Genomic DNA, 25,289 nt, shown 5'->3' with positions numbered 1-25,289 from the left:
CTCACAGATATACCTGGGATATTCCCCTTATGCTGCCTTGTGTGTGGACATGGGCAGCCTGTCATTACTTTATAACTGTGCCTTTTGTGGACTGCCAGTGATTGGCCAGACTACCAGAATTTCATACTAGAGGGACAACTAATATGATGCCAACCTCTATGTATAATTCCAAAGTTGTGTGCAGTTGACAGTTATTTTATATGCACTCTGTGTAGGGTACTTCACCTGTATACTGTTTCTATGTATGGGCCTTTATTCATGGTGTCCCCAGCTTTCTGACAGTGACAGATATTGACATCTGAACAGTGAATATGTACAACTGCTGACATGGGTGTAGTTGAGAAGCAGTGTGGTTGGCACTGCAGTTGTTGGAACATGGCCCTGTCGACCACAGTACTGTAATTAGGACACTGAGACACAACCATCCAGGCTTACATGCTGACTGCTTCCAGACAATATTAAGCACACAACAAAGTTACCACACTGACCACTGCATATTGTACACATGCAACAGTCTATCATGTAGATTGGGAACAGCTCTGGCAATCTGTGCTCCAGTGATATTACTGCTCAAACTTACATGTTGCTGCATTTCTACATGGGATTGTGGGGGGGTGGGGTGCACACCTGAAGACTTGAAACATTTGCAATGACTGTACTGCAATGACTGTACTGGTATCTCAGTTACTCTGTTGGCTTCCATTTCATATTGTATTGTGACCTATCATGCAGAAAGGAGGTATATCAGTAGAGTACACATGTTAGATTTTAATGGCATAAATTTCAGTTTCAGACTTCTTATCCTTCAGAACTAAAATGCAACTGCCAGACCTGTTGTAGTATGTCTGTGTAGGTTTGGAGGGGGGCTATTCATCATTGCCATCATTTGGAGGCCTTAACCTGGCCTTTCTTTATGGTCATCGCATCTGTCCTGCTGGGTAAGGTTGGTGTTGGGTATGTGACCCTCACTTGACATCCATGTGTGTGACCTATGGACACCCACAGTTATTTGGGCCACCACATGTACTGTGGTGGGAGTTGTCACCTTGTGTAGTACTGCCTTGTATGTTGACACCAGTATTTGTTATGGATTTTCTGCTGTCCCATATAGCTATCAGCTGTCTTCTGCTATCCCATTCAGCCACCCAATTCCCTTACATGCTTGCATCCATACCATACATACAACTATCAGAACATACTACTCCATTCACTAATTGATAGGAAGAGTGACTTACCTTGTTGCTAGGCCAGTACTGAGGACGGTGCTGGAGGGCTGATTATGTAGGATGCACATAGTACACTCCCTATACATGGAAAACACAGGTAGTGTCATGTTTGGCATCCATTTTATCATTTGTGTGAGTCAGAGAGAGTTATCAGTCCCTGGGTCCCTACAGTGTTAGTGTGTGTGCTATGCATTGCCTCTTTGCCAAGGACAGGGCATACCGGGCATGCCTCCTTCTGCCTACAGGGGCAGGCTCAGGAAGTTCCTTCTCCGAGTCCTTCTGTGCTTGTGTTGGCCTTGGCAATGTTGGGGGGCAATGTTGGGGGGCTGTGTGGGGGGGCTGTGTGGCCCCTCCCCATGCTGTTCCTGCTGCAGCTGTTTCCGCGGGATCATATTGTGTAGCATGTCACATACTACTAACAATTGTCCACATGTGGCTGGGGAGTACTGTAAGGCTCCACTGGATATGTTAAGGCAGTGGAACCACGACTTGAGCATCCTAAACACACACTCTACAATGATCCTGGTTTGTGTGCATGCCTCGTTATAGCATTCTTGTTTGGGTGTGTATGCATTTCTGATGGGTGTCATCAGCCATGGCTCCAGTGCATAGCCAGCATCCCCCACTAGATGGCCATATGGGATGTCCCCCCTGGCAAATCCCTGATACAGCTGTGAGGAATGCCAGATGTGGGAGTCATGATAGCTTCCAGGGGTGACAGCACACACTTGCATGATAATGCCCAGGGCATCACACATGACCTGGCAGTTGATGGAGGGGAAGCCCTTGCGGTTTATGTAGACCCTATCCCACTCACCAGGTGGTACTTTGATGTGTATGTTCATGCAGTCTATAGCACTAGCTACCTCAGGATATTCTACTATATGGTGGAAGAGATGCATTCTTCTGGTCAACACCTCATGGGTGTTGGGAAAATGTATGTGCTCATTGGCATGTGGTGTCATGGCATTCAGGAATTGGTGGAGTACCCTGGATGCTGTTGCCTGTGAGACACCGATGATATCCCCAGTTGATCTTTGGAAAGTACCTTGGTACATACCTTGGTATCCACTGGGATAGGTACCCCTCTGTTAGTTCTGTGTGTGAGGTGTGGCTGGCAAAGCTTGATGCTTTGCAGTAGAATGTCCCTGTCCACAACCTATAGCTCTCCAATATCTCCAGCTCATGTAGGCCCTGATAGGTTACCCTATGTCTGTACACTCTTCTCCTCTTCACTGTGGGTCGGTTGTCAGCATTCTCCTCCTCACCACCCTCAGCCTCTAGCACATATTGATAGACTAAAGTGGCAGCAGCCTCTAACATTTTTAGTTAATTTTGCCAGTTAAAAATTCCTCATCTGTGTACACCGGTGGTGTAGAGTTTGTGGGAAAACCAGTCTGAAAGGTGTCTGCATAGTTTATAGTGGTGTTCTGGGCTGTTGCCTGTGTAATTGGCTGATTCTGATACATTCCACCTGCAGCTATGCTATTTCTCCTTGATTCCATTCCTACTGCTATTTCCCCTTATCAGTTTCCTCCTAGTTTAAGCCCCAAGATGCGCCACGCATTCACAGTGCTCAAATGTAAACACTGCTGCTGTTTTCTGTTTTTTTTTTTTTTTTTTTGTATTGTTTTTAGTTTAAAACCTGGTGCTCACTGCCCACACCCATTTAAGCAATGTAAACAGTGCTAACATACCCCTTTCCTTAGCTGTGCTTAGCTAAGGGCAAATATGGTCCACTGAGCTCCAATGTGCTTACAGCAGGCATTACACACCCCGTTTTCCTGTTAGTTGCTCCTCCTGCTTACATGATCTTATTCTAGTACATACACAATTAGGTGCAGTGTAGGTCCGCTCATGCACATGATAACGGCACTATCTTGAATCGCTCGGCAGCCATTTTCCATGCAGGAGTGGCTACACTGCAGTGTAGGTCTGCTCATGCATGTGATGACGGCACTATCCTGAATCGCTCAGTGGCCATTTTCTATGCAGGAGTGGCTACACCGTTCCTGCATGGAAAAAACAGCTTCATAATTCCTGGGGATTCACTATAACAAGCCATGTGAATTAATATGGTAAGGAACTCCAGCCATTCAGGGCAAGAGCAGGGAATGATTGAAAGCCCATGAAGAAAGAAATGGATAAAGTAAGATGTGAATGTATAATGATGGTTAGAAATCTCTTCATGTTTGTTTTGTAGCCTTGCCAAGTCTTCACACAACCATTCAGTGCAGACCCACTAACTTATTTGTCCAGTACTTCCTGGTATGTGAGGACACTGGGCATTGGAGTCAAGAGCTGTGGACTGTGGTGGCTCTGAAATCTTTCCAGGTTTCATGTTTCAAAATGAGCCTGTTCTTAATAGCATGATCTGCATCTCCCTGGTGTTATTTCCAGCACCTCCCAAAGACACTAGATTGTGTAAAGCCCTTAACTTACAAAAATATTTTATTTATTTTCATTTATGTGTTTATCTGTTAAGCAAAATAGACCTGTGATCCATTTGGACTGTTTTCAGGCTCAACACACCAAAAATACCATCAAAGAAAATATAAACTTTAATCAGTATTAATGCAACAGTGATATGAGTTAGTATGTAGGGAGATACAAGTAAAGATAATATGTAGTATACAAGAACACAGTTATAAGCAGATGTGATATAAAAATGTATTATTGTTGGACATGGAATGTGAAAAAGAGTAAGATATGAGTCAAATGAGGGGAAGAAGGGAAAAGAGAAAGAGTGAGAAAGAGAGAGAAAGAGACAGAAAAGTTCTGTGGGTTACACAAGGGGGGTGTGTGCACCTATGCCCTATCCAGGTGGAAGAGTTCTGGAAATTACTATAGGAGTTTAGGAGCATGTTCACTGGTAATCCAGAGTACACCAACCAGATGAAGCTCCATAACGACACAAGCCATCAATGAAAGCAAGCCACATATCATGGGCCTAAATGAGTTAAGCAAACCTTGTGAGAAAGACTAATGTTAATGTCAGATCTGTCAACTCCAAGACCTGCCTTTGGTCAACTGGTGTTCTAGGCAAATGGTCTCAACAGCACCCCCAACACCACCCTGTGCCCCCATCCTGGTCTACCTATACCATCCAAATTACTGGGAAAATGCCCTAGTCGGCCGCCTAGTTGGGTATGCCTAAGGCCAGCTATACAGTACTCCATAACTGCTTCTTTTATGTATGTCTTATGACAAAATATAAGCTCAAACATAAATATTTTGAGTGATTTGTAATATGCAGTGATATCATCCATTTCTTACACATAATCCAAAATAGTTTTATAGGCAGGAAGCCAGTATGGAGGGATAATTGGGTTGTAGGTAGGGAGAATCAGCTGAGGGGCCCCACTGAAATGGTCCATATTGGGTTCTGCAGGTGCTAAGGCCAGCCCTGAGAATGAGGTGTTGCAATTTTGCAACTTTTACATTATTTTTGAAACACACAGCATACATGAAACTAAATATTCTCTTCCAAATAAGTACAGAACAGAAACTGAGAGAAGGAGTGTTTTATATTCATTACAGAACGTCATTCGTGCCACACGTTTATGATAACTTATTTGTTACTACAGGGCATATATGGCCACATTAAAGTAAGAAAATGAATCCCCACAGTAAATTATCAATAGTACATAAACTAGTAGATGTTCTGATGAAAGAAAATGCTGAGTATTTTAAAGTTAAGAGACAGATCTAAAGATTCTATTTACTGAATTAACTAGTGTACTGGCTGTGATGTGTGGCATCCTTCCTACTTTAAACAATGCCTTCAGTGTAGTTTAGATATATAAAACATGAAAGAAAATGAGCAAATAATAATGAACTAAAATATGCAAAGTAATAGACTGAGCTAGACAGAGACAAGGGATATTGTATAAAAAGAACAGCCAGTATTAAATGATCTCCATTTCCATATGCATTGTTTGCTCAAGGCAACAATTAGTGCTTGAAGCAATGTCAGAAACAGCCTGAAGCACTTATTGTATATTAATGGCATGCTCCAAACCATGAAAGCGTTTATGACTGACATTAGCACAACTTCTCAAATAAGGCAAAGATACTTTCAGTCTGAACAGAGGGTCACTTTTGGTCTGCTACGGACTGCAATGGAATTAAGTCATTTTGCCTGAATACAAAAGATGGTGATTGCTTCCAATGAGCAGAACAGCCTTCATAAGTCATCTCACAGAGAATGACATTATTTTACAAAATGACACTGTTTTGACATCTATCCTTGAACCCAAATATATTCTTTGTTATCTAAAGCCTTTTCAAATAATGTATTTGTTATCAGCTAAAGCCATTTTCACTATAGTGATTTTCTGCTGGTCTGCAAACCCGTGACTTCTGTAATTATTATGGTATATATCTAATATTTTCAATGATACCCAATGCAGTGTCTTCCTGATCATATGTACAAATGTATTTTTCAGTTTGCTGTACTTTGATTCAACACAAGATAATTTGCCAGGTTAAACTATATTTTTCCCCTCCAGGGCTTACATTCTTCAGCAAAGATCATTTTAATAACAGATAGTAGTATTTTTGGCTGTAGAATATTTACACATCATACTCACACAATAAATAGTGATCCCATAATGTGTTTATTGTATCTGTAAAACAGATCTATCTCTCAGATGTTTCCTAAAAGTCTCACCATATTTTCCTATATCATTATTATTATTATTATTATTATTATTATTATTATTATTATTATTATTATTATAATAATACAAAAGTAGGCAAGAATATATATACAAACAAAAAAAATATGTGTAACCACTACAAACCAAACAATAAGAAAAAACAAGAGCTTCCCAAGGTCAATAATGGCAAGTTAACAGCAAAAGGTGTTAGCGTAAACACAACTTTATTCCCTCTTTCGTCACAACCTGACTTCTTCAGAAACATAATACCAACTGAATGAAAATGCATGTATTAAAATACACTCCATAAAATAAAAATTGTTTAACAACTCTATGTGGGGATGATTACACGTCCCCTGAGAGATTGTATTAGGGAACACGTTTAAGGTATTAAAAGTAAGGATGGTTAATAACACTTTATTTAAGCATTCTTTGGAATGTAACAAGTGCAAAACGTTTTTGTTTTCCGTTTTGGATGTAGGTAATAATGATTTGAGAGCGGGTGACTTTAAGAATTTTCTTGAGCTGAAGAAGATCTTGTGGCAAATAGCCCTTGATGCTGACAAAAAGCCTGGATTAAATGAATCAGTAAATGTAAAGGGTTTTTTGAAGCACCGGACATTAAAAGTTTGTAAATGCCAAGATAGAAATTATGTATAAAAGATTTTTTGATATTGGAATATTCATTTACACATTTATATATTTTATTATTTTTATTTTTTATATACATTTCTTTTAAAAAAGTGGTTATTAAGTGATATGATAAAGTTTTGTAACAACTGTTTTTAATTGGATAATTAATTAAGTGTTGGGCGCCAAAATGGAGTGTATTTTAATACATGCATTTTCATTCAGTTGGTATTACGTTTCTGAAGAAGTCAGGTTCTGACGAAAGCGGGAATAAAGTTGTGTTTACGCTAATGCCTTTTGCTGTTAAATTGCATTTATTGACCTTGGGAAGCTACTGTTTTTTCTTAATAATATATATCCCATGACAGTATCTGCCTATTACAACTTCCCTCTTCCTGTGCTATTATTTATTTGAGTGATTGACAGAAAATGTTTACTTCTCTAAAACTAAGTCTGCTATATGTTTGTTAATTATTTGATGATAAGCAGTTTATTTATTCATTTGGAAAAGAAGTTGAATGATCAGAAAGTGTGACTGGACTGAGAAAGTAAGTTATATAAGTAAAGGAAATACAAAAGCATGCATTCCTGTATGTGTGAATGTGTACATAGTATCTGTGTGTAACTGTCCCCCAGATTTACTAATCTTCCATGCAGGACTAATCTAGTCCTGCATGGAAGCATCAGTTTAGGAGGAGGACGGCAGTGCACCATGCATATTAATGAAGGCGTGCTGCCTGACCTCCTAATCCTACATGGAGTGTGGACGAGTGCAGGGGGCGTGTCTGAGAGCAGAGCTCTCAGAATAAACACACCCCTGCAAAGTAGAACAGCAGAAACTGTAAATAAATAAGTGAGACCGCTCATAGGTATTCGCATATCCCCACCAACAGTCCCCATGTGTACAACATGAACAATACATATAAATAAAATGAAGAAACCCTTTTATTTTTTTTTTAAACCCCAAGTACAGCTAACCGTAGGTGCACGGGTTTGCCCATCGCTTAACTACAGTTAAAGCAGTTTAAAAGGCTGAAGAGGATAACAAATGAATCAGCACAGCAATAGTATAGTGGTCAGAGCATCTGCCTAATGAGCAAGCATACTGATGAAGGGTATAGACCCGAAAGCTTTATATTAAACTCTTTGGTGTGGTTTAGAGTTGTCATTGGATTTACTGAAGCAGTGACACTATCGTTGGTTTTATTTAACGAGCAAGCATTCCCAGTTTGAATCCCACTGCAACACATTCCATTTTTCACGTGAAATCTGTATATGAACATTTTTTGACATTCCTTTGCAATATAACCTACTAAATAACATTTAAATGTGAACCAGAATACTGCATTAAATGCACACGTGAAGTGTCAGTGTCATAACGAATAAGGCACTACTAAGCAGGTTTAAGCACAAATAAGCAGTAGTAAGCATATATAAGCACTGGTAAGAGTGTTTAAGTGTGTTTGTGTAGGGGTAAGCATTGCCTACACAGATTAAGCAAAGTAGAAGCTAACTGAATGTAAGAAACTGTAACCGGATGTTAGCATTGCTTAGCTCTGCACAAACCAGAGCAAACCCGCTTACAACTGCTTTAAAGTGCCTTAATCACTCTGTACCCAATGGCCGTGTCCTGCCCAGCAACAAAATAAACAGCTTCTGCAAGGCACAAACTCAGGACCTTGTACACCACAGTTACAGTAGTTAACCACTACGCCATCATAGCAATACATATCAATGAGGTATCAACAAACTAATCCTCACCACAGGAAAATCAAATCAAACATGTGAACTGAATCTATGTACAGTTTGATGTTGTATAACCTGCCACATAACATAAATATGTGAACTGGAGTACTGCAGTAAGCATAGATTTGTGGTATTATTGTAATAAAGTGAAGAAGTCTCCAGGTCCTCATACAGTGCATGTACACATGAATCAGAGATACCAGACACATATATAACCTGTAATGAATAATAAATCACTGCCAAAAGGCAAATATAGTGCTAATTATCTATTAAGCAATGCCAACTGCAGCACAGCTCAACATAGTAAGTGTAAGCAATGCCTACACAGGTTATGCAATTCAGGAGCTAACTGAGTATAAGAAACAGTAACCGTAACTTAGCAGTGCTTACCGTCGTGCAAACCCACTTACAACTGCTCAAAAGTGCCTTAATCACACTGTAAACAATGGCCCTTGTTCTGCCTAGCAACAAAATAAACAGCCTCTGCAAGGATCAAACCCAGGACTATACACACCATAGCCAAAGTGATTTGTCACTAAGCCATCTCAGATAAACATATCCTTGATGTATTCACAAACATATCATCCAACCCAGTCATTCAACAGTACAGAGAATGTATTCCAACATGTGGATGTATGTGGGTAAGTAAATATATTAATGCTTAAACAGGTACAACATTTTGATATATGTATATATGTATATATATATATATATATATATATATATATATATATATATATATATAAACATATAAACATGCAAATGCCTACATCTATAGATATATATGTCCACATCTACATGTCTAAATATATACTGCAGGTTATATATATGTCAGCAGATACACACACACACATATATATATATATATATATATATATATATATATATATATATATATATATATACACATATATAGGTATATACGGACATACATCTGTAGATAACAATGGGGAAAAAACGAAAACATATATGTCCTCATACCACGTTAATGGGGTTGAGAGGCCCCACACAATATACGTCTGGTACGAATAGGTATACCCCCCCAGTCAAGCACGACCTCCCTGTAATACAGTACCAAGTGTTGCAGATCCCATAACCAGGACCAGACATGATATGGCCATCCCTAGGATAAATATACACAGACACATATATGCAGATAAAGGTATATATCTATATATCTATATATATATATATATATATATATATATATATATATATATATATATATATATATATATATATATATATATATATATATAATATATATATATATATATATGTAACTACACATACACACACAGAGAAATGTACAGTAAGATACATATGTAGTACGTGCACACAATATGGAGCAACCAGTATTCCTACAGTCACCACCTTACCAACTGGAGACTGTATGAGCCACCCATACAAATGACATTCATAGCCTGTAACATATACTCACAGAGATGCCAAAGGGTATAACACCACACACGTGTGCATAAATAAATGTGGAAGCTTTATTGGTGTACTATGTCAGTTGTATATGCCATGTCATATAGCTGTTTAGACACTGACATCCATATGAACAGTATAATGCAACTGTGAAACAGTTATACTAAGACAGTAGTTTGGAAAGGTTGACATATGTTGATGTCTAGGCCGAGGCCTTCAAGTAGCACAATAGTAATGACAGACTGGGCTACAGCATACCAGACAATCAACAGTACGTAATGCAGATGTATAGGTCAGCAGCCTCTATCTACACTCTGTACACAATCCCTAGGGGGTACAGACCCCAGTTGACACAATGGGATGTATCTTTTACATAACAAGGCATACCTGACACCATCACAATCACACTGACAAACAGCACATCCCATATGGCAGGAGGCAGTAGGCCTGCATTTACCCAAGGTGGACTGTATGGTAAAGTACGTCCAGATACCTTAAGGCAGCTTATCCCAGATACCCACACATGCTGTAACAGCATAGGTTAGTCATGGTACACCTCCCCTACACTCACTAATACTGGGCCATATACCACTGTTACATACACTGGCCTCTGGAGTGCATTAGGGCATGAATTGTATAGGTGAAGCCCACACATATATGGCCCCAACCCCCCAGTATGTGTGGGGGACACAACAGCAGTGGAGTGATGGCAGGAATGACAGTATGTCATAGACACAGCCCATGACATAACAACCCCTGACAGCATGTCATATGTGCAAAGCCTGGTATGTAGTTGGAAGACAGAGGCTGGAACACAGGCACATATGTGTAAAACTGTTGTCATACAGTAAGCAAGATATGTATATGTGTATATATCCATATGGTTATATGTATACTTATATATACATATATGTTCACCATATGTCCTGCACATGGAGTGGAGCCCTACCTCAGCCCCAATAGTCCCAACCTGCCAGTGCAAGGGGATGTCACGCATGCAGTGCAGGTATATTTGTAGACTATTGCTACTGTAATAAGGATTGTCTTCACTGAAATGCTTTGTGTGGGAGGCCACATCTGCTGTTAACATGTGCACCATTGGCTACTTACAGACATCCTAAGGTCATCATAGCACAGTAATGCCCCTGTGGACTAAAGCTGTGATATGGCCAATATATATGGACAGTCTGACACACTCTGGTCAGTCCAGGGGTATACACAGAACCCCTTCATGTGGACCAGGCCTGTCAATGTGGATGTTAACAGCCATGTAAATGGATATAACATGTAAATACTGGTATACATTTGCCCCCATAGGTTATGCATCCATACACCCCTATCTGTCCTGACACATAATAACTGCTGGTACAGAGGTGCCATGGCCACATACTATCCACTAGTTAGTGACATACATCTGAACAGCATCCCACTGCTTTGTCTGATATACGTGACTGTTATTGTGGCCCAGCAGCAGTACATCTGGCAAGTATCTGGACATGACATCTCACTGGATAAGTACAGTAAGCTGCTAGGCATGTAACAAAGCACAGTGCAGGCAACAGGCAGACTGACTCAACATTGGGCTACATATCCTATGTGGGACTACACATGTACCTGCATAGATAGCAGGCTCTACAGGTATGTCACATCACAGAGTAAAAGACACCTGTGTGAAAGTGCATAACCACAAACAATCTGAACACAGCCACAGCCACATTTGGTAAGCTAGCATACTATTACAGTATAAGGACTATCTGATGTACACCATCCTCATATAAGCCACTCACACAACAACCCTACATACACTGGGCTGCTAAACAGTGTGGTCCGATGGCTGTCTGTGGTTTGGGACATGTGTGTGTTCGCCCCTACAAACATGTAATCTGATAGGGTGACATACAGTGGAGCAGCATGTAACATCAGATAGAACAGGACCAAGAACAATGACTTCTACTACAGTCTCTACACAGGCCAAGGTACATATGCACTATACACATATTATTGACAATTACCAGACTTACACATACCTCAGTACTGCACATACAACCACAGAATGCCCAGGCTATGTCCTCAAATATAACCCCTACTATACATAACATGTGTAGCAGTCTGATATCTCACTGGCTTGTTATCAGATATGTTGTCAATGAATAAGGTGTACAGAACATATGCACCCCCTACTGCATGACATATGTACAAAGGTTGACAGAGTTGTGGCTGGAGGCACAAACGCAGGGCCAATATTGACATGTTGCTGTGACAACCTCCAACATTTCTGTCATAACAGGGTTTGATACAACATATGTCCTATGAGGGATATGACGTCAGTTAGTCTCCTGGCTGTCACCATCTACTGACTGCAATCCTCACACTACCTTCTGCAGTTGAGAGATAATTACTGTGTGGGTAACACAAGGAACACAAGGCACCACACACTGCCCAGTCTGCAGATGACCCTACAGATTTGGATTCCTCATAAACATAGCACTGACATGACAAGTATTTAAACATGTAGGACAGCCATATCCACACACACCCTCTTAAACCAATATTACCCCAACTGCAGTATAGCAGCACTTGCAGTCTGTAGTCAGGACAGGCACATCCCCCTCCTGTGTATTGGCCTTTTTCCACAGTGTATGTTGTCAAAGGAAAGTCCCCAATCCATCTGTGATGCTGTTTCCCAAATAACACATCTAGTTCCTGCTCACAGTGAATGAAAAGGCCCAACACCAACATGATGTTCCTAGATATTGAAGTGTGTTTCCATGCAATTGGCTATGGGAATTTTACCACAGTTGTTCCACATGCAATCAGCTGGAGGAGGGTTGTAATCTGTGCTGAGGCCATCAGCTGATCATGAGCATCACTATCAATACACATGCCGCTGCCTAGGCAAAGCAGTTGTAAGTCTCCACATCCACCAGAGAGGGAGTGAGAGAGGCAGACAGAGGCAAAGATAAGTCAGGGTGGGTTGGGAGAGTTAAAGGTAAGCATGTTTGTGTCACACACCTACCAGTCCAGGGTATTGAACCCCTGACTGACTATGTACTGATATCACATCTGTTATCCCTGCATGGTGGATATTGTGATTTATTCTAGGGGCACTATATAAGAAATTGTAAAACCCACTCAACGTTGAGTCCAGTTGTTACACACTCACCACCACCTCCACACAGGACATGAATGACAAACATCGATACATTAAGACACACACACACACACACACACACACACACACACACACACACACACACACACACACACACCTGGGATTAGAACCCCTACTTAACTAGTTATTACACTACAGCACTATGCAATTATAGAACGCACCATGGAGATTACTGGAGTACTTTTTCCCCAAGGGTTTATTTCACAGTGAGTGACATCAGCAGGATTGCCAAAGTAGGGTGAATGAATTGTAGTGAGTGTGACTAGCCAAACATGCATTGCTTTCTACACAGGCATAGGAACAGACACAAAAGCATCCACAACTCCCATGTGTGAGAACAGAACCCCTACCAGAGTTCTATATCACATTACAGCATTACACTGTTATAGCACACACCACAGAAACTGCTGGAGTATTCTTTCCCCAAAGGTGTACTTCACAGTGGTTGACATCAGCAGGATTGCCAAAGTAGGGCATTTGAATTGTATTTTGAATTGTATTGAGTGTGACTAACCTAAATTGTCCTAATTAATCTGTATGCATTAACCGCTGTTCTGGCCAGAACAAAAATAACCTGCCTTTGCAGGTCATGAATCCAGGACCCTGTACATTATAGGCACACTAACTTAACCACTAAGCCATCACAACAATACATAAGACTGAGGTTTCACCTAAGTAATAGGCTAATCAAACTGAACATGTGAAAGGAATGTATATATAGTTGTCCATAAAAGACCTCTCCAAAGCCGACTTCATGCTATTCAAGGCAGAAGTGACAATGTTTGTGACACCCATGGAGACAGGAGCTGACAGTTCAACTGATGAATCCTGCACTAAGGCACTGTATGAGCACATCCACTTGTGCATGATTTCTGACATCCCACATAGAACCACGACTCTCACCTTCCAAATAAGCAAGCCAGTCTGGTGGTCTCCTGCCATTAACAGAGTATACAACAGAAAGTAGACACTGTTGAAGAAAAAAGGATAATCCAAGGATGCAAACAACTTCCTTACCAGCCCCAGTAAGACGCTGAGATCCCTCATGGAATCCTCCAAAGCTGGTTATGTAACTAAAATAACCACAGATTCCACAGACAGCCAAACAGCATTCTATAGTTATGTCCACAATCTTACTGGCAATGCTCAGAAGTGCTCTGAGCTACAACAGAATGGCATTACATAGACTGCTCCCATGGAATGTGTCAATATCCTGGCAGATTGATTTAGTGCCACATTCACCCCCTCTTACCCCCAAAAGGGCCCATGTCAATACGAAAAGAGTTCCATTGCCCAGTAATCATGGCCACACAGGCAGAAACCACACTATCCACAGCTAAGAATGCAGCATCCATGGGACCAGATGACATCCTGGGCTGTGTACTACATGAACTACAAAATGAAATGGCAACTCACCTAACTGTCATGTGTAATCATGGCCTCGCATCAGGCCTGGTGCCCACTGAGTGGTGAACAGCTGCAGTTATCTCACTCCACAAGGGGGGGATCCACCTGTGATCCCTGAAACTACCGTCACATCAGTCTGACGAGCCTGATCTGCATGGCCATGGAGTGCATTCTCAGGGATGTTTTGAACGCAGACATTGGCAACCTTCAAACACTGGACCCCACACAGATTGGGCTCATGGAGTTACAGTCTTGTCTCCTGAAACTGATTGACTGCTTTGACTCAGTCTGTATAGTTGTTGAAGAGGGTAAGGCAGTCCACAAAGCCTATGTAGACCTCAACAAGCCCTTCAACACCATCCCCCAGTCTGGATATATAGATTAACATACAAATCCGGCCATAAATCCCTATCACATGATGGCTTGCCACATGGCTTACTGACAAAACCCAAACTGTAGGTATAACTGTCTCCAAATCTATCCCCAGACACGTGACAAGTGGAGTACCTCAGGGTTCAGTCCTGGGACCACTGTTGTTTGGCATCTACATCTCTGAAGAACAGGCCAACAGTACGGGACTCTGGCTAACAAAGGTAACAGATGACTGCAAAATGGGAGTCATTATGAGCCTGACTGTACTGCATGATATATTGCTGATACCAGCCTGACATCATACTGGTTGGATGGAGTACTGTTAACATCTTGTGCCCTTGCCGTGTAAGGTCCTGGTTGTGGGATCTGCAACAGTTGGTAGTGTATTGCAGGGCAGACATGTTTGGCTGTGAGGGGGGGGGTACCTATTTGTGCATGACGAATGTTGTTTGTGCCTGTCAACCCCATTAATGGTGCATGTGGACATATATGTTTCTGCTATGTTCCCACTTTATCTACAGATGTATGACCGTATATACCTATATAGATATAAATATCTGCTTACATATATGTGTGTATGTATATATATATATATATATATATATATATATATATATATCAACATATATCAATATGTTGTATCTGTTTAGACATTAATATATTTTCACACACACATACATCTACATGTTGGAATACATTCTCTGTACTGTTGAATGACTGGGCTGGATAATATGTTTGTGAATACAGCAGGGGCATGTATAGCTGAGGTGGCTTAGAGAAAATTCCTCTTGCCTATGTTGTGCATGGTCCTGGGTTTGAGCCTAGTAGAGGTTGTTAACTTTGTTGCTAGGCAAAACAAAGGCAGATGGATACAGTGTGATTAAGGCACTTTAAAGCAGTTGTATGCAGGCTTGTGCAGAGGTAAGCACTGCTAATGTCTGGTTACAGTTTCTTATACTCATTTAGCTACTGAATTGCTTAACCTGTGTAGGCATTGCTTAGCTCCATGTAAACCTGCTTACAACTGCTTTAAAGTGCCTTAATCACTGTGTATCCAACGGGCCTTATTCTGCCCAGCAACAAAATGAAGAGCTCTTGCAAGGCTCAAACTAAGGACTCTACACACCATAGACAAAGTGATTTTCCACTAAACCATAACAAACACAAAGAGATTTGATGTTTTCAGAAACATATCATCCAGTCCAGTCATGCAACAGTACAGAGAATGTATACCAACATCTAGGTGTATGTGTGTGCAAATATATTAATATCTAAACAGATTCAACATATCTAGATATGTATGTATGTATATATATATATATATATATATATATATATATATATATATATATATATATATATATATATATATATTAATTTCTAAAACTATATACACATATATCAATATATATGCACATATATACATGCATATGCCTAAACTGATGCATATATGTGTCTATAGCTATATGTATACATATACACAGCACATTACATATGTGTACGCAGATATATATCTATGTAGGTATATACGAACATAGTTATATATATGTTAGCAGATATATAAATCTATATAGGTATATATGGCCATACATCTGTAGATAGCAATGGCAGATTAACAAATACACTTATGTCCACATGCACCGTTAATGGGGATGAGAGGCCCCACACACTATACATCTTGTACGAATAGGCATCCCCACTAAAGCCAAACACATGCACCCTGCAATACACTACCAAGTACAGTCTGCCTCCCATAGGACTTGTAATATGTGGAAGCCATCAACATCCCCAGGATACATATACACAGACACAGATATGCAGATACAGATACACACACACACACACACACACACACACACACACACACACATATATATATATATATATATATATATATATATATATATATATATGTATACAAGTGACTACACATACACATGCAAATATATGTACAGTAAGATACATATGTAGAAGGTGCACACAATATGGAACAGCCACTATGCCTGCAATTAACACCTCAACAAGTGGACACTGTATGGGCCACCCATACAAATGTCAATCGTTGCCTGCAACATATACCCATAGAAAGGTCAGAGGAAAGACACCACACACATGTTTGCAGAAATGGGAATCCTTTAATTGTGTACTATAGCAGTTCTATATGCCATGTCATATAGCTGCTCAGATACAGACAACCATATAAACAGAGTACTGCAACTGTGAAACAGTTACAGTAATACAGAGGCCTGGAAAGGTTCACAACTGTTGCTGTCCAGGCCAAGACCTTCAAACTGTACAATAGTGAAGACAGACTGGACCACAGGATACCAAACAATCAACAGTATGTACTGCAGGTGTGTAGTTCAGCAGCCTCTATCTACACTCTGTACAAACTTAGTAGGAGGTAAAGATGTTTTGTGATCAAATGGGTTGTAACTGGTACATAACAAGGCATAACTGACACCATCACGAGTACACCGACAAACAGAACAGTCTGTATGGCAGGAGGCAGTAGGCTTGCAGTACCCCAGTTCATGTAAGTAATGTCAATATATGTGAAGTATATGGTACTGTACATCCAGATACCTTGGGGCAGCTCACCCCTGATACCCCCACATTTTGTAACAGTCTAGGTCATTTATTGTGCTCCCCACCTACACTCAGTAATACAGGCCCATATACCACTGTTATATACACTGGCCTCTGGAGTGCTTAAGGGCACACATGTTATGTGTAGGTGACGCCCACACATATATGGCCCTAGCCCCACTTTATGTGCGGGGGATACAACAGCAGTGGACTAATGGCAGCAATGGCAGTGTGATATACTCACAGCCCACTACAGAACAACCCCCAACAGCATGACATATGTGCAAAGCTTGGTATGCAGATGGAGGACAGAGGCTGGAACACAGGCACATATGTGGAACACTGTTGCCATACACTAAGCAAGGTGCTGGTGTTACAGGATAGTCTGCAACATACCCTTAGTCAGGGAATTGAGGTTAGACACAGAAATGGATGTAGCCATGTACTGATAGCACGCAACACACACACACAGCCAGTGTAATATCTGACACAGGACCTGTGTGGTGGATGGACAACACATGATAGGCATACCTCTGTCCAGCAAGAGGATAGGCCCACAGTAGTGAGCTATGCAGACAGACTGCATTCTAAGGTACACTAGTATGCACACACACACACACACACACACACACACACACACACACACACACACACACACACACACACACACACACACACACACACACCCTGTAACACCAGTACTATGCAAAGCATAACACAACTCTACTCACAGTCTGTCTGTAGTTTCTGATCCTGCTACAAATACGTGGCCGCTCAAAGTGTGCAGGTTCTCCTGTAAGAGGTATTGCTACCTGCTGTCTGTAACACTGATGCCCACACACAGGAAGGATGTCTCTCACACAGGAAATGTAAAGGGACCACACCCACATGCTGTAGGGATTTATAGTGGGAGATTGCCATGACAGTGGTAATTGGAAGTAATACACAAGTGTAATTATATATATATATATATATATATATATATATATATATATATATATATATATAGATATATATATATATGGCTATCTGGATAAGTTTATGCACATATATTTTCACCATATGTCTTGGACTTGCAGTGTAGCCCTATCCCAGCCCCTATAGTCCCAAAATCGTAGTGCAAGGGGATGTCAGGTATGTATAGCAGGTAGATTACTTGACTATTGCTACTGTCATTGGTATTCTCTTCACAGACATGGTGTGTATGGAAGGTGACATCTGCTTATAACATGTGTGCCATTGGCTACTGACAGACATCCTAAGGAAATCATTGTAAAGTACCGCCGCTAGCATGTAATACCCCTGTGGAGTGCAGCAGAGATATTGGCCAATATATGTGGAACTTCATACACACACTGTACAGTCCAGAGGTTTACACATAATCCCTTAGTGCACAACATGTGCACCAGGCCTGACAATATAGATGTAGGCAGCAATGTAGATGGGTATAGCACATAACGACTGGTATACATTTGCCACCATAGGTTTTGGATTCACACGCTCCTGTCTGGCCTGACACATAATGACTGCTGGTACAGGGGTGCCATGGACACATACTACTCACTAGATATTGACATACAGCTATACAGCATCCCACTGCTCTGTCTGACATATGACTTTTAAGGGAGGCCCAGCAGCAGTACATCTGGCAAGTATCTGCACATGACATCTCACTGGGTAATTACAATAGGCAGCTAGGCATGTAACAATGGGGGAAAGCACATGTACCTGCATATATAGCAAGTTCAACAGCCATGTCACAGCACAGGGTAAGATACACCTGTGTGAAAGTGCATAAACACAACCAATGTGAACATAGCCACAGCCACATATGGTAAGCTAGCATACTATTACAGTATATGGACTATCTGTTCTACACCATCCTCTTATGTGCCACTCACAGAATGACCCTACATATACTGGGCTACTAAACAGTTTGGTCTGATGGCTGCCTGTCGTATGGGACATGTGTGTGTATGGCCCTACAAACATGTACGGCAAATTGGTACCATACAGTGGGGCAGCATGTAACATCAGATAGAAGGGGAGCTAGAACAATGACATCTACCACACTCTGTACACAGGCTAATGTACATATTAACAATACACACACTGCTGACATTCACCATCACTACACAGACCTCAGTACTGTACAAACATCCACAAAATGTCCAGGTTATGTTATGATATACAACACCTACTGTACATGACGTGTAGCAATCTGATATAATCACTGGCTTGTTATCAGATATGATGACACTAGTTATGGTGTATAGCACATATGCATCACTTTATGCATGACATATGTACAAAGGTTGACAGAGGTGTGGCTGACAGCACATACACAGGGCCAGTATAGACGTGTTGCTGTGATAACCTCATAAATTTACCATTGTAATGGGGTTTGTTACAACATATGTCTATGAGGGATATGAAGTCAGTAACTGTCATGGCCTTCACCATCTACAGACTGCAATCCTCACACTACCTTCTGCATTCCACAGATACATGCACTGTGGCTAACACATGAAACCAAAGGCACAACACTGCCCAGTCTGCAGATGACCCTGCAGATGGGGATTCCTCATATACATGGAACTGACATGGCAGGTATTGTGACATGTATGACAGGCATATCCAGACAAACACTGTTAAACCAACATTACTCCAAATGCAGTATAGCAGCACTTACAGTCTGTAGTCAGGTCAGGCACATCCCACTCCTGTTAGTTGTCCTCTTTCCACAGTGTATGTTGTTAGAGGTAAATCCCCAATCTATCTGAGATGCTGTTTGCCAAACAGCAGATCTAGTTCCTGCTCACAGTGACTGAAAAGGGCCAACACCACCATGATGTTCCTAGGTATTGGAGTGTGTTTCCATGCATTTGGCTATGGGAATGTTATCACAGCTGTTCCACATTCAATCAGCTAGGGGAGGGCTGCAATTTGTGCAGAGGCCATCAGCTGATCATGAGCATCACTTAAATTACACATGCTTCTGCCTAAGCCTAGCAGGTGTGGGCCTCCGCATCCACCAGAGAGGGGTGGGGGTGGCAGACATAGACAGATACATGTCAGGGAGGAGTGGGAAAGTAAAACTGATTCATGTTTGTGTCACACACTTACCAGCACAGGGTATCAAACTCCCAACAACTGTGTAGTGCTATCACAGTTTGATGCGGTTAATAGATGCACCACATTGGTTACCTGCTGTGAAGCACTCAGAACATATATGTGATGCTGAGTGACATCTGCAACAGGGTTACAGTAGATATACATTAGGTGACGTACATGTGTCTGTCTGCATGAACAGGTGCCAGCATCAACACAGGCACACTCACACAGGGACGCACACACATTGGCACACTTAGCAGGCCCATGAGTGCAACTCATCACTAGTGGGGTTGCCACAACACATCAATATGCAGGTATCACATGCACCACACTGGTCATACGGAGGTTGTATGGGCAAAGAGTATGAGGAGGTATCAGACATCAGACAGCATGCTTCAATATGCCCTGAGGGTTGTAGTGAGTGTGGATGTGGATATACGCACTATACAACACACAGACGAACACACAGGGTGCCAGTTCTGACATGCATGGGTGCATGTCTGCACAGGTCTGTGGTGGTCAACTGTGCCAGCAGGCTGGACAAGGGTAGGCAATGGGTATACCTTGGCATCAGGCCACATGACAGTGGTCTGCATTGTGGCTCAGGTCTGTAGTTTCTGCATTTGCCCACACAGGTGGGTATTACATCCCTCATCCAATCACCTGGGTGACTATTGTGTGTGGCCAATGCTGTGCATCACTTGCCATGTATGTGTTCCTTAGTCCATGATGGATGGTGTCTGGGATGTGCACACCTCCCACATGCATGTACAGTGACATGTGCTACTGTACCTGGGGTGTCTGGCCCATGTTGTGAACACAGATTATCATCAGATGTGCCAGTCTTGCCCACCTGTAACAGGAACTGGTAATGGGCAGCAGGTTTACCCGGCATCTACATTGATAGCATGCTAACAGCATTCCCTGATGTCAGTGTCATCTGTCCATACAGGGCATGTTGTCAGGCATGGTATGTCCATTGTGAGTCACATGTGAAGACACCATAGGTGGTGCAGGTGTCCATTGGGGAACATGGTGGATGTGCACTGTCTGCATGTACGTGCATATTGGACAGATGGGCAGGGTGACATGCCCTCTGTAGTCCACTGCTATTACTGCATAGTTACTATCAGAGGTCACTATGCAGTGTACTACCCATATATTGGCTGTTGCCTATGCATGTGTGTTCATATGACACATGGGTTGAGTGTGTGCTCTGGGTAATAGTGGGGTTGCTAATTATGATTGGCTGGCCTTGATGTCACATGTATGGGTATGGCTTTGCACCCCAGCTTCTCAGATAATTTACATCTGTTATCCCTGTATGGTTGACATTGTGATATATAGTAGGCCACCATAAAAGTAATAAGCAAAACCCCCTTTACATTGCCCACAGGTGTCAACCACTCACAACCACCTCTACACAGGATACGAGTTACAAACACACACACAAACCTGTCATGTCTGGGAGTTGAACCTCTACCTAACTAGTCTATTACACTACACAGTTATAGTACGCACCATGGACATTGTTGAAGTATTGTTTCCCCAAAGGTGTATTTCACCTTGAATGACATCAGCAGGATTACCAAAGAAGGCCATTTCAACTGTACTGTGAGTGACTAGCCTAAAATGCATTGCTCCCTACACAGACAGTGAGACACACATAAAGCTTCCACAACTGACATGTGTGGGTATAGGACCCCTGACCGAGGTCTATATCACACTACAGCACTGAGCTGTTATAGGTCACACCATAGAGATTACTAGAGAAATCCTTCCCCAAAGGTATATTTCACAATGAATGACATCAGCAGGATTACCAAAGAAGGGCATTTAAACTGTATTGTGAGTGACTAGCCTAAAATGCATTGCTCCCTACACAGGCAGTGAGACAGACACAAAACATCCACAACTGACATGTGTGGGTATAGAACCCCTGGCTGAGGTCTACATCACACTACAGCATAGAAGTGTTATAGAATGCACCACAGGGATTAATAGAGAAACTGTACCCCAAAGGTGTATTTCACAATGAATGACATTAGCGGGATTACCAAAGAAGGGCATTTCAACTGTACTGCGAGTGACTAGCCTAAAATACATTGCTCCCTACACAGACAGTGAGACAGACACAAAACATCCACAACTGGCATGTGTGGGTATTGAACCCCTGATCAAGGCCTATATCATATTACAGCATAAAGCAGTTATAGGTCACACCACAGGAATTCCTAAAGAGCTTTTTCCACAAAGTTGTATTTCACAATGAATGACATCAGTAGGATTGCCAAAGTAGGGCATTTGAAATGTATTATGAGTGAGTAGTCTATAATGCATTGCTCCATACACAGATATTGGAACACACACAAAACTTCCAGAACTGCCATGGGTGGAGATGGAACCCTACCACAGTTCTAAATCACACTACAGCAGTATGCAGTTACAGGACTCGCTACAGAGATTACTGAGTTACAACCTTCCCAGAGGTGTATTTCTAGGTGGGTGACATCAGCAGCCCTGCCAAAGTTGAGTATATGAATTCTATGGAGTGTGAGTACCCTAAAAAGCATTGTTCTCTACTCACTCAAAGACCGATGGAGATACACGGAAACACAGATTCACACACACAGTTGCCAAGTCTGAGGTTGTAACATCTACCTAACTACATTATCACACTATAGCAGTATACAGTTATAGGACACGTGACAGAGATTACTGGGCTACACCCTTCTCAGAGGTGTATGTCTAGGTGAGTATCATCAGCAGCCTTGCCAAAGTTGAGTATATGATTTGTACGGAGTGTGAGTAGCCTAAAAAGGCATAGCTCTCTACTCATTCAGACACACACATTCACAGTTGCCCAGTCTAGGGTTAGAACACAAACCTAATTATTTTATCACATGACAGCAGTACGCAGTTACAGGATGTGCTACAGAGATTACTGGGCTGTAATCATCCCTGAGGTGTATTTCTAGGTGAGTGACATCAGCAGCCTTGCCAAAGTTGAGTATATGAATTGTACGGTGTGTGAGTAGCCTAAACAGCATTTCTTGCTACGCAGTCAGACACACACACACACACACACACACACACACACACACACACACACACACACACACACACACACACACACACACACACACACACACACACACACACACACACACACACACACACACACAGTTGCCAGGTCTGGGATTAGAAGACCTACCTAACTACTTTATCACACAGTTGCAGGTCTGGGATTAGAACACCTACCTAACTACTTTATCACATTAGAGCAGTACACAGTTACAGGACGCGCTACTCAGTCAGACATACACTGATTCACACACAAACACACACACAGTTGTCAGGTCTGGGTGAGAACACCTATCTAACTACTTTATCACACTACAGCAGTACACAGTTACAGGATGCGCTATGGAGATTACTGGGCTATGGTTTTCCCAGAGGTGTATTTCTAAGTGAGTGACATTAGCAGCCTTGCCAAAGTTGAGTATATGAATTATACGGAGTGTGAGTACCCTAAGAAGCATTGTTCTCTACTCCATCAGACACACACAGTTGCCAGGTCCAGGGTTTGAACACCAAACTAGCAACTTTATCACTCTTCAGCAGTACGCAGTCACAGGACACACTATGGAGATCAATGGGCTATGCCTTTCCCAGAGGTGTATTTCTAGGTGAGTGACATCAGCAGCCTTGCCAAAGCTCAGTATATGAATTGTATGGAGTGTGAGTATAAAAAGCATTGCTCTCTACTCAGTACAGGAAACAGACTAATAAGTGGCAAAAGCTCAAACTAGAAGCTACACAATCAGCGTGAATTTTCATATTAATTGATATGATGTGACTGCAAAGTTTACGCCTTAAAGTCCACTATTGTTTTTCATAAATGAAATTTAAAAGGTAAAGAAACAAGATAAAGGAAAAAAAATGCATGTTGTATAGTGGTATTGTCAGTCATGGAAGTAAGGTAGTTTTTTTTATTAAGTACCATCATGATGATATAGCAAAAATAACCTCATTTCTATACAGAAAAAGCACATAAAGATCAAAAGGAACTAAACAAAACTGGTTCTAGTGAGTGTATTCACTTCCAACATGGCAAAAAGCAAGTACACCAAAAATGAAAACAGCAGCACTATGTCATTTTATGATTCACTAAATGAGTTATGTAAAAACAAAAACATAATAATAATTTTCTGTATTTAGTATTTGACACATCATTAAGAATGTTGTATACTTCTGTTTTGTCAACAGGGACAGTGGCATATACGTGTGGTACATCCAAACAGAAATAAGAAGGAATTAAATGTCATTCATGGGACTTGATGCATAGTTCTTCAAAAATGGTCCCTGGGATTCAATAACGTGAAATCTCCGTGCAGGAACAGTGTAGCCGTTCCTGCACAGAATATGGCCACCGAGTGATCCAGTAAACTACTGTTTTGACATGCAGGAGTCTGCCTACACTGTTCCTGCATGGACACCACTGTATAATGCCAATTACCTCATTTGCTTGTGAAAACCATATAAATTAGGTGAATTAGTGATTCAGCAAGCAGGCAGGCATCCGTGCAAGAATAGTGTTAGTTGCAGAAATGTATTTAGCTACTAGCCAAATACATTTCTGCAAAAATTAAAGTGGAGGCATGACAGCTCAAATTAAAGCATGTATTATAATCTTTAGGCATGCCTATGGTCAAATATATGGCCACTGGCATGGAAAAGTGATTAATTTTCTAAAAATAAATCCTTTTTTTTGCCAATCTTGGCCATTTAAGCATAGGGCAGCGGTGCACAAACGAGATTGTGCTGAAAATAGAAAAGAAAAGTGAAAACACAATTTTAATGGACAGCTGCATTTTGCAATTATAGTCTATGGCATGCAGAATCAAAACAATACCAGGGAACAGTGGTTGCTAAGGGGAA

The sequence above is a fragment of the Protopterus annectens genome, chromosome 17.part0, assembly GCF_019279795.1.
Source record: "Protopterus annectens isolate FY-2018-M chromosome 17.part0, PAN1.0, whole genome shotgun sequence".
Lineage (NCBI taxonomy): Eukaryota > Metazoa > Chordata > Ceratodontiformes > Protopteridae > Protopterus > Protopterus annectens.
This window is presented reverse-complemented; position numbering follows the sequence as displayed.